General features: G+C 40.0%; 1 long non-coding RNA gene across 3 annotated transcripts in view; it reads right to left on the bottom strand.

The window, feature by feature from the left end:
* Positions 1-1,313: 1,313 nt before the first annotated feature.
* LOC311594703 overlaps positions 1,314-12,707 on the bottom strand; it is a 50,247-nt gene continuing 38,853 nt past the window's right edge. For 2 of the 3 annotated variants that reach the window (XR_014778192.1, XR_014778193.1), the window contains exons 3-4: positions 7,665-7,891; positions 1,314-1,749 (exon numbers count right to left, since the gene is read on the bottom strand). This is a non-coding gene — a long non-coding RNA (uncharacterized lncRNA). Of the gene's footprint in view, positions 1,750-6,042; positions 6,176-7,664; positions 7,892-12,707 lie in introns of all 3 variants that reach the window. The other variant, XR_014778194.1, reaches the window with a different exon arrangement.

A 12,707-nucleotide genomic window follows, 5' to 3' on the forward strand; every position in this document is an offset into this window, starting at 1 on the left:
TTCATCTAATTTCCACGAAACAGTTCATCACTGAGGGAACCCATGGCAAAAACTGAAGCAAGCACCATGGGAAATGCCGCATCCAGGTCTGCTCACACTCAGCTACTGTGTTTATGCATCCTAGGAGCCCTTCCCAGGGATCACAGAGTCCACAGCGTCGGGACACTCCCACATCAATCATCAACCAAGAATATATTCTGACTGCCTTGCCCGAGTCCAGTTTAAGGGTAGCGTTTTCTCAGTTGAGATTCCTCTTCCGAGATAACTCCAGCTGTGTTAAGTTGACAAACAAAACAAAAACAAAACAAAACAACAACAAACTAATTGGGACACTATGCATAACTTTTACATATTTGGAAACTAAAATAAAACCAATTAAACGAATAATTGTATAAGTCTAAACAGAAATAAAATTAATTATAAGTTTAACATAGAGAAGCATATAAATGATGAAAATATGTAATTTGAGCTGGGTAGTGGTGGTGCATGCCTTCAATCACAGAACTTGGGAGGCAGAGGGAGACAGATTTCTGTGAGTTCAAGGCCAAGTCTAGAGAGACCTTGCTTTGAAAAACCAAAAAAGAAAAAGAAAAAAATATGTACTTTGCTTTGCCAATTAGGTTATTTGAGCTAATTTTACAGCTAAGAACAACTACAAAATATTTTTAAACTATTGTTGTAAAATATGTAAGCAATGAACTCTAAAGGCAGAGATAAATCCCTAGACAAAATCCCTAGAGATGAAAATCCAGGACAGCAAACTCCCTGGGGACATCAGTTACTCAGCAATGGTTCAGAGGCTGAGAAGCTAAACTGGGCTCTGAGAAACAACATATGTTTAAGATGATAAACATTGGCATTCAGAGGCATCCAAGCTGAGGTGGCCTGGAAATCTCCAGGTTTTCTATTCAAGCTCCCAATGGCTGTACTTGGAAAGTTAGAATGAACATTTGAAAAAGCCCAGGCCTTATCAGGACACAGGCTCCTTCTTAAATCACCTCAATACTTGATTGGATTAAGGTTAGCTTTTGCCTCAGCTGTCTGCCAAACAAAAATGTAAATTTTTTATTGGGAGAAGATAACTTTATTTTAGACCTTAAATTGCCTCAGTAATTTTTCAAATGCCACGACTGGCACCGAATTTAAGAGATTAGGTACACAGAGAGATAAAACAACGCTTTGAAAACCAGGAAAGACACAAAAAAATAATATAACAAGTGCTCGCAACATGAAGCCAGTGTTATTTTATATGCAAGCTGTTTAAAGTATAAAAGATAACAATGCCATATACAATATTATCACATGTAAAAGCTAAAAATACAACAATTGGTAGGGTTTTGCAGCAAAGCACCTTGGTGGGTCAGGGCCAAGGTACGCTACAAAGACCAAATCACACAGCAGAGTTCACTCAAGACATTTATTGGATGGGGCAGTGAAAGGCCACCTCAGAGTTGGAGGTGGGGCTGGAGACAGAAACAGATAGACAGAGATACCTGAAAACAAACAGCTGGCCATGGTGGATGGAGCCCTTCAGAGGACATGAATGTCCCATTTGGTGGCTGGTGATGATCGAGCTTCCGGCATTGAGTCGCTGAAGGCAGCATGGAGCTAGCATTCATTTGGAAAGGAGGAATCCCGCCCTCAGGAATAAGTGGAATAGGCAGGTTGGGAAACAGGATGTGAGTTGACAGTACTTATTTGGACTCCACTTGACACATGAGAGCTGGATTCAAGTTGATTTCCTGAAGCCTACAAAAAATTGTGTGAGTTTAGAAGAAGAGACAAGTTTTAGATATGTTAGCATTACCATTGTTTATAATCTATACTGAAATCCACATTATAAAAAAGGCAGTAGACTCACGCCTTTGAATCACAGTAGAATCTTGGGGACCCAAAATAATTTTGGGTTAAAAACATGAACACTTTTTCCTTTATCTAGACTGGGTATATGTAGATTAGACATGTTTTTAGCACAAGGAGAAGGAGTTTAAGTCTATACTTAGAAGATAACCAAGGGGAATTTACAATCTTGAGCTTGTGTTTATGAGTTACCAGAGCTAGATTAATAGCCATCTGAACTCAATTGGCTAATATTAAAAATCTGAACTTTCTGAGGTCTTAATAACAATAAGGTAGAGAAGGAAAAAGATCAGAAACATTTTTCATTTTTATATACCTTAAGTGACTTTCTTTTTAAAATATATTTTATTGATTTATTCATATTACATCTCAGTTGTTATCCCATCCCTTGTATCCTCCCATTCCTCCCTCCCTCCCCTTTTCCCCTTACTCCCCTCCCCTATGACTGTGACTGAGGGGGACTTCCTCCCCCTGTATATGCTCATAGGGTATCAAGTCTCTTCTTGGTAGCCTGCTATCCTTCCTCTGAGTGTCACCAGGCCTCCCCATCCAGGGGACATGGTCAAATATGGGGCACCAGAGTTCGTGTGAAAGTCAGACCCCACTCTCCATTCAACTGTGGGGAATGTTAAGTGACTCTCTTATACCTTTACAAATTGCATTTATATACCTTAAAACACCTTCTTAGACTCTCACAACTTAATTTTTCATGTCCTCAGACTTTTATAACTTGCATTTACACATATTAAAACATTTTCTTAGATCTTTACAACTTAGGTTTTCATATTCCAAGACCTTACATAAGATTTATACCTTTCCCTCTATCCAGCCATTTGCCATGAGACACAGGTGGTTGATTACTGAGAGCAATCATTGTAAAACAAAGAAACAAGCAGCATAGCTACATCATACCTGAGATGGCTGTTACTTCAGCCTTCTGCCTTTTAGAGATGTGACTTCTGAGTGTAAAGTTTAAAATCATTCAGCATATGTAAAGAAGGGAAGTTCTACAATCAGCTACAGCCATATCTGTAACTCTGTTCAGTGTATAACTTTAATTAGGTGCGAGAAATACCAGCATTATATAGAAAACCCACATTTGAAAGCAGGTTTGGGGAAATGATTAGTGCCAGAATGCTGGAGATTATGCTATAGTCTAAGGATTCAAAGTAATACCATAGAAGATTGGTTGTGCAGTCCATGGACACAGCAGCCGTTCAGCAGACACAAGGCCCTCTAGTCAGTCCTTAGCACCCAAAGAAGACAGAAAGAGAAATAGGGAAAGAAAAAAGAAAGATAGACACAGGAAAAAAGGAAGAAAGGAAGAAAGGATGGAGGGTAAAAGAGTAAGTAAAAGGAAGAGAGGGGGAGATGGAAGGAGAGGCAGAGGGAGTAAGGAAAGTCGATTACATAAAAAGAAAATACAGACTTCAGGCTACTGGTAACAGGCATTAATGATAATGGAGCAGAGAAGTTATCTTCCTCTTGAAGAGTACAATAGAGGTGTGACTATCAGATTATCAGCACCGGTATGTGGTCATCACTCTATTGTTTTAAAGGGCCACTGATCATTCCTATGATGGCCTATAAGATACCAGAGTTTTTACACAAAGAACAATTTACACAACAAGGAAGAATTTGTTCTTTGGTATTAAATATCTATAGAGTCAGACACGAATTAAGCATGTAGTAGTTTTTATTTTCACAAGAAAATTATAATAGCTCCTGTGCTACATTTTCTTCTGCGTGTGAGTTTACTACATCATACCACGAGGTGGAGTCCACATCTTGAGCTCCTGAATCTTGGCATGTCTCCAGAACTACACTGACTAATAAGATGTAGAAGTGATATTGTGCCAACTTCAACCATCACCCTTAACTGGCCTCACATCCTTGCTTCCTGAATGTGAACACCAACTATTATTTATGATGTGCAAGTATTCTGAAAGCACCATGCTGGAGACGCTCAAGCCATGTATGTGAACAGGCCATGGAGGACAGGGCATCACATGGAGAATGAGGCTTATCGGAAAGATAGGTACCAGCCATGAAATGACATCTTTCTGAAAGTGAGTCTCCAGCCCATTGAGCCACACAACACCACTTACAAATTGTTGTTAGAACTCATGACACCTAAAATGCTACTACTGACTATGTACTATTTCCCACAGACCTCTGTATCATTTTGAGATATTTTCAGGTATAATTGATCTTGGCCCAGAATTCCCCACTCTCTCACTATCTCAACATCCCCCCACTTTATTCCTAGTCCCACCTCACCCACCTACTTGCTGTGCCTCAGCCTCCAAAAAGGGTATGGATTCACACTTTACTAGAGCCCTCACAGACTGGGAACAGTCCAGGTAGGCTCCCTGCTTGTGAGACTTTCCCACTATCTCACTATCTCAATGTCCCCTAACCCTATTACCAGTCCTGCACCCTCCTAATTACCTTGCCTCCAACTGGGGCAGAAACTCCCCACTTTACCAGAGACTACAGGAACTGAGAGATTCCCAAGCCACACAGACCAGAAGTTCAGAGAGGAAACAGAAACCAAGAAACAAAACACCCATCGAACAAAGACAAGCTCAGAATCCGTGCCTAGACCTTTAATTACCCCAATTACTGTCTCGAGGCCAGTGTAAAAACAGAAGAAACAACAGTCCACGCATAATGTCACCACCAGAACCCAACTGTTTGACGATAGCAAGCCCCGAACATTACAACACAGTAGAAGTACAAGAGAAACACCTTAAATCCAACTTCATGGTTGAGGTCCTTAAGGAAGAAATGAATAAACACTTTAAGGAAATCAGGAAAACACAAATAACCAGTTGTAGGAAATGAGAGAAAATCTGAAAAAACAAACAAACAAACCTAAGAATAATAGGAATGGCAGAAGGAAAAGATTCCCAGCTCAAAGGCCAAAAAATATTTCCAACAAAATCATAAAAAAATCTTTCCTAACCTAAAAAAGGATATGCCTGTAAAAGTACAAGAAGCTTACAGAACATCAAATAGACGGCACCAGAAAAGGAATTCCCTTGCTACATAATAATCAAAACACTAAATATTCAGAACAAAAAAAATATTAAAAGTTGTAAGAAAAAAAAAAGAGCAAGTAACAAAAAAAAAATCAGACCTATTAAAATTACACCTGACTTATTAATGGAAATTCTAAAAGCCAGAAGGACCTGGACAGATGTGCTGCAGACTCTAAGACACCACAGATTACAGCTTAGACTGCAAATCTAAGCCCACCGAAGGTACTAGAAGGAAAACTCCAACCGAAGGACGTTAACTACACACAGGAGTATTGCTTATCTAATTTAAACAAGACAGAACTAGAGCAATGAGGACTTGTGAGTAGAAAGTGGGAAAGGTAGAATTTGAAGCTATGTTATCATTTTCTTATCACTCATTAGAGGGACAGTGAAAAAATATTCCTAGCCTACTTCTGCCTATTCTAGATCAACTTTAAATGCCACCGCACCACTAGATTCTCCTTTATTGTCCCATTTCATAAAAGATACCACCCCTGAGTTCCTGTGTTTCTTGGGTGATAATCCTGTGACAAGTGACACTGCATGAAAGCCCAAAATCATCTGTCTGTTAACAAATGCCTGGAAGATGTGCCTCAGTGAGAGAGGAAAAGAGTGCTCTGTCTCTCCACAGCTACATATTGCAGGTATCTGGAAAGAATATTTTTGAGAATAAAATGCTTGGTATTCGAATATGAAAAGCAAGTTCAAAGGAAAAAGAAACATGAATATAAAATCCCAGGACTTTAATGCCAGCACTCTCTGAAGAGAGGCAAATAGATCTCTGCGAACTGGCTTGGTTTTCATAGTGAGGTCCAGGCCAGCCAGGGTTACTTACATAGTGAAACTTTGTTTCAAAACACATACAAACAAACAAAAATCTGGAGACTGGAGAGATGGTTAAGTAGTTAAAAAACAACAACAACAACAACAACAACAACAAAAACAGACACTGCTTTTACAGAGGACCTAGAATCCACTCTTTGTAGCTCTCAACTGCCAAACTTCCTCCACAGAGAAATTAGCCCATTCCTTTCAAATTTAGCAGCAGGAAAGTTCTCAGGAAACGAGGCAGTAAACACCAGATTCTTTGTCAAGACATCAACAGGGATGATCTATAGCCCATCCCTCTGAAGCCTACTTAGCTGAGCGTCTAAGTCTGACTTGTTTTCAGCATTACTGTCTCCCATGCTCCACTGAGGAAAGTCCATTCAGCCCTGCACACAGCATCGAACCACTGATTGTCCAGTTCAAGTGTCCAGTTTTCTACGTTCCTAAAAAAACAAAACAAAACAAACAAACAAACAAACAAAAAACATGGACAATATCTTAAAAGTAGCAAGCTACTTTCTAGTGCCAACTTCAGTACTAGTTATTTTTCTGTTGCTGTGATTAAACACCATGACCCAGTCACTTACAGAAGGAATAGTTCATGTAGGTTTACAATTCCAGAGAGATAAGACTCCATTGTGGCGAGGAGCCATATCAACAAGCAGCAGGCACGGCGTCAGAAAAACGAAGAGCTCACATCTTCCGATGCAGGCGTAAAGTGGGAGGGAGAACTGCAGGTGGGAGGAGGCTATTTAATCTCAAACCCTGTTTGCAGAGATGCGTTTTCTCTAGCATGGCTGGACCATCTAAAAACCTCTCCAGACAGTGCACCCACGGGGAAACAAGTGGACCAAACCCAAACCTACGGTGGACATTTCTCATTCGCATCGCTGCAGCGTCGCACTTCTAGCTATCCTGTTTCTTTGCGCATGCTGTTGTTTCTCCAGTCTCTCTGTTTGACGTCATCTTTTGTCACTAACTGAACCACACAGAGGCAGCTCCTCGCCCTTCATCCTACCCAGAAGCCACAGAGGGATTTTTGGAGACAGAAAGAAACCTATCTGCAATAAGGAAATTACAACAAGGCTGCACATAGACATTTTTTGATGACATTTTTAGTCTTATATTCAAGCTAACCTTTACATATAGGAATTTAGACTAATAACATAAACTCATAAAAATGAATGTCGATGGCACCATTGTGTAATAGTAGAAACAACTGAGTAAACAGAACATTCAACAAATATGGAATTTTACATAAATTACTGCATGTGTAAACATTAAACCCAATGTAGCAAAAAGTTATCACTTATTTAACTGAAAAATAGACATCATTTACCTTAAATTAACAAAAATTATATTATTAAGATGTTTCATGAATCTATATCTAAATGCAAATGCAGTTTGTAGATATATGGATAGATTCCTTCCCTTTAGCCTATATTGTCATTTTTTTTTCTCCAGTGGATAAACAGTACTAGTACAAAAGATAATCACAATTTAAAAAGCAAACCAATAATGTGGTTTGATTATGCCTATGCTAGAGGACTGAAGAAGACATTCGATTTTGTTCTTAGATTTATGAAAGCAAGGCAACACTAAAGAGTGATATTTACATTAATTAAAAATAGAAACAGATTTAAGTGTTTGCTATAATGCAAAGCTCATTTGTATTTTAATGTTTGGACTTGAGTTAATAGTGGAATTTTGTTTAGCAAATATGACTTTTATGTATTCCTAAATTTCACGGTACTATAACAGCAATAAGTATATGGTTAGGAGAGACATGAATGCAATATCAAATGATTAAATTCTCAAAGGAAAACAAAAAAGTTCATAGCTTCAAGAACGCTATCAGTCAAGATGTGTCGAGTGACTAGAATGGATGGTCTTGGTCACAATGCTGTAAGTTAGACATTTGTAAATACTTACTCATTTAATTCTTAAGACTGTCTGTTACCCCAATTACGCTATGAAGGAGGAGAAAGAAGACCAGAGAGGACGATTGGCTGGAGGAAGTTCACGGAGAAGTGAGTAGCAAAGCCAGCTCAGTGAACCAACTCTTAGAGGGTCTTCAGTGAAACAGCTTGTGCCTGCTCATTAGTGAAGCCGCTCACGTCCGTCTGTCTGTTGCATGGTGAACAAGTATGACATGAACCCTGGGGAGAAGAGAGGAGGGTTTGAGGTGAATGCAATGCACTGGCTATGGCTGGAGTGTTGGGGATACTCTGTTTGTATCTAGGTGCTAGGCTGTGTCACTACCTGAAGTGTTGGGGGTCACCAGGCCACCTGCAGCAGGGTGTGCGGACTCAGAACTCTACACCTTGCCAGTTCACCAGCTCCCCTGATGGCACAGTGTGTGTGCCCCACAGGGATGCATACTGCTGTTGAATTCCGGGCCTGAGCTTCGGCATTGACTCTAATTTTGTGCCAGGGCTGTTTTCAGATATGGTAAGGAGGACCCCACTGTGCCCGCATGCCACTTGAAGGAAGCAGGGGCCTCTTGGTTCTCATTATGTGATCTGTGCCACACCTGTGCCACAACCCTAGGCACACTGATGGAACTCTTAGTAAAAGTGCAATTAAGGAACCACATCTAAATAAATAAACGCCTTACAGCCCACAATGTGTTTTACAATGTCAGAATGCTTCTCAGGTCACCTACATTTAAAGTCACCTCCTTATGCTCTAAGATTAGCAGTCTTTATGAAGGATCCCAGGAGAACAGCCTGGTTATGATGATCATAAAACTCATATCCAAAACTACCAAGAAGCTATCATTCAAATGTATGGGCCTTTAGGAAACAAATAAATATTTAAACTCATTTAATGTTTACATAATACAAACAACAAAAACAGAGTATGTTCTAAGAACAAAAAATATTTCTTTTTTCCAAAAGAAAAAAAAAATTACCAGAACATAACGAATTATTCAGTGCTCTGGTGTTTCTTTTCTAGATTGGTTCATGACCACTCGCCTGACTTCTCAGACCTAACATTCCGCAGCGAGCTTAATGTACAGACAGTGTCCCCATTCTCCACTGAAGCAGACCGGGTAATGAATGCCTATAGTCATCGGCTCCCTGTCTTCTGCACTTCCTCTTTTCTCAGAACCGGCACCCATGACTTCCACAGTATGTCTCAGCCCTTCCTTCTCACAGCTCAGCACTCCAAAAATCCTCCAACTCCATGAAGTTTGCTGATTCCCCCAATTCAAGATATCTGACCAGCTATTGGGTCTGATGATAAGCATTTGCCATTAACCTCTGTAAATGGCTCCTTCGGATAATCCCCTCTTGGTAAGATCGCTGCTCATCTTAGGCTAGTCTTTATGAAATGTGCATGAATACCTTCCTTTTAATGACACGGGACTTCTAAATATGAACAAGGTGGATACATTTCAATTTCATTTTTCTACTAAATCAAGAGTCATCAAGATATAACCCACAGGCTAAATTTATCCCACCAGCAGCTTTATTTTTAAAGTGTCCTTTGAACAGAGCCCGTTATACATTTCATGTATACCACTAACGGCTGCTAGTGGTACAATGATGCAGTTGAAGAACTGAGAAAGCTACGGAATGGTTTACAAAGATTTAACTATTTCTATCTGGCCCGTGACAATTGTTGTTTGATGGACATCAAAGCCCCATTCACTTCCAAACCTGGAGCTCTCATCACTTGTTTTACAAGAGGTGCAGTTGTCACTCACTAGGTGGTGCCTGCAAGCCTGCTAAAGTCATTTACATTCATCTCTATACACAAGGGCTCGTGAAATTCAAGGACATGCTCATAGCATCTTTGGCAACTGTCAGCAGAAGGGCAAAACATGCTCTAAGCTCCAGACGTTCACCTGTGTAAACTCAGAAGCCAAAGACAGAGATTACGTCATCTGCAAGGGAAATGTTCATAGCAGCCGCTCACTTAGCACTAACTTGTTTGCTTTGCTGCCTGCTTTCTCAGTTTCAAGTTTCCACAGCAAGCCTAGCCATTCACCTTGCCACATTGTATCAGCCAGCTTTTGTTGGGTTGTTTCCATGTGATGTCACAACAAAGGCGTACTTCACGTTAATGTTCCAAATCTGCTATGGAAAAAAATGTCAAGATCTGCTTCCAGAATCCAGGCTGAGCCCAGTTCCTCTTTTGTAGGTTTCCCTCTATAAGAAAACTAAAACGAGAGAGTGGCTCTTAAATCTCTACTCAGATGTCTCAAGTATGTCTCAGTCATATTCTAATAACCAAAACATGTTACCGGACTGGCTCTAATAAAAGTGGAATGCAGAAGTATACCCCCTTAGAAAAAACATTTGTGAAACTCACCTGCAGTGCATAGAATTATAATCTTATAGGGGGCATTGTAAGAACGGTAGCACAATTTATGACATTAATGTCTTTTCTGTTCTTTAATCTGTCTTCTTGTCAGCACCAGGAACTTAATTTGGCCTCTGAAACCTTTAAATCCACGAATCCAATTTGGACAGAGTTTGTGGTAATAGATGTGGCCTGGAGCCTTGCTCATGCTAGGCAAGTGTTTTCCCACTGTGTCTACTTCTGATGTGTTGAAAACACATGAGCCGTGGCTTTCCCAGGAACTAAATGAATTCTGAAGCCACATTCACAGAAGTTACTGTTCCAAGTCCAGATAGCACAAGTTCCTGCTCAGAATCATAGCCCCAAGTACAACAACTCATGGAACTTTTTGTCTTATTGGTGACTTTCAACCAAGTGGCATCTTAACGTGAATTCAGTAGTTGCATGTAAGCCTAGAACTATCTTGTCACTCTATAGTCTCCTCTCCAGCCACACACTAGGTATACAAAGGTATTGTGGATGGGCTAGGATACATAGGTATTGAGGTGGTTTGAGTAGGAATTGGCCCCATAGACTCATGGGATTGAATGCTTGGCCCTTAGGGAGTGGCACTACTAGGAGGTGTGACCTTAGGGTAGATATGGAATTGTTGGGTGAACTGTGTCACTGTAGAGGTGGGCTTTGAGGTCTCATATGCTCAAACTATGCGCATTGTGCGCATTGTGGTGCACAGTCTCCTTCTGCTGCCTGCGGGTGAAGATGTAGAACTCTCAGCTTCTTCTCTAGCATCATTGGTGCCTGTACACTGCTGTGCTTCCCACCATGATAATAATGGGCTAGACTTCTGAAACGGCAAACCAGCCCCAATTCAGAGTTTTCATTTACAAGAGATGCCATCATCGTGGTGTCACTTTACAGCAATAAAACCTTAACTAAGACAGGTATGAAGTACAATGTATTGAATGTAATATGTAGTAGCTGAAACAAAACGTTGAAATGACTGGGGGGAAAAACAAGGATGGAATACCGGAAACTGAGGGAGGTATATACGCATGCTAGCTGCTCAAATCTTTCTTTCAATTAAGAAGTGCTAACTTTAGGCCTCACACCTAGAGTTTCAGCTAACACCTTGTTCTAGCAAGAGTTCAGTACTCACAGGCAGGAGGCAGAACTCCTGACAAGGGAAAGTTCCTAGGAAAGTAGTGAGTCTTCTCCAACTCCTAGTTATTATAATTTCCTATAAAGCTAAATGTACCTGGAATAGATCTCTATTTGTGTATTACAAGACAACTCCTATAATTTGGAAAAGCATTCCAAATCCAAATGGCTATTTTCTTCAGTGTCTTTAGAAGGGGTAATTCTACTTAGAGAAGATCATATAATGAAAAAAAAATTTCTCTGATTGAATTAGGAAGCTTTGTTAGTTGGCATGGCGTTTGATAAACATGGTGTATGGGATTCTCAGAACAGGCAGCTTTTCAGAAGTAACACAGGAACAGGTGGGGTGTCAGCTTCGGTTACTTGTTGTAAACAAAGGCTTTTTGGTGCTCAAAGCAGAGTAAACACTCTTCTGAAAGCAGACAAGATATCATCATCATCAGGAGAGACTGTGGGAGGATAAAAACAACCAGGACAGCACAGTTGGAAAACTAGATGGGGGTTTTTCATGGCTGATTTCTTTACTTCCTCATGTCCAGAGTCAATGGAGCTTTGTCTACGCCCAAATGAGGATGCTGGGGGACTAGAAACTTCCCATAATTCACCCGCTGCAGTGAAATCTACTGGACGTCCTCCTTGAAAGGTTCAAGATGTACATCTACCTGGTACTGCAGCATCTCTTCAAGTGTAACCTAAGGACAGCCTGTTCATATCAGAGTCACCCAAGGCAGTTCTTCTGCAGACAAAAACCACGGCTCCTAACCCACATCTACTAAAAGAAAAACATTAAAGGGTGGATCATGGCCATTTGTTTTAATTGGTAGAATACTTGCTATTCGTACAAGTTATAAATGGATTTGCTTTTCTAGAAAAAGATTTGAACTTCTCTCTCAGTTCTGCAATATGACACCTAGACCTCAGAATATTACAAAAAAAGTTGCTGCTGCTTAGCCAAATTATATGTCCTTCATTAAAGTAATTTGTGGCCTAATTCCAGTTCTCCAAAGACCAGAATATAAAAGCTGGAATCAATCTTAACAGGCAAGTTAATTAGTTGAATTGTTATCTTTTCTAGCAGAAGGGGAAGTGTTTCTGAAGTAGAACTGAGAAGAGTAGCAGTGAGAAGCAATTCACAATCAAGGTTAACTTTCAAAAAGGTTATAGAATTCTCTGGGCAGATAGATAAAATACATATTAGGCAAAATTTGGACTTATTTTATTTTATTTTATTTTATTTATTTTTGGACTTATTTTCAAGGTACTAAGTAAGAGAGAAAAAATATGCTATTGAAAGATGAACTCCTATAGTTTTCCTATTCTCTGAGTATTTCTCTCCAGGATCTTTACTGACAGCTGCCTAGTGTACTGGGATCATAAATACCTTTAATTACATGACTATCCACAATAGGTCATAACATTAAAGACAAAACGACACTAGATAAAGACTTATCCTTTGACTGATTGGGAGACGGGAAGCAGTTTCTGGCTGTAGCCCTTTCAAGATGA

Source organism: Acomys minous, assembly GCF_964271855.1.
Source record: "Acomys minous genome assembly, chromosome: 1".
In the NCBI taxonomy this organism is placed as follows: Eukaryota; Metazoa; Chordata; class Mammalia; order Rodentia; family Muridae; genus Acomys; species Acomys minous.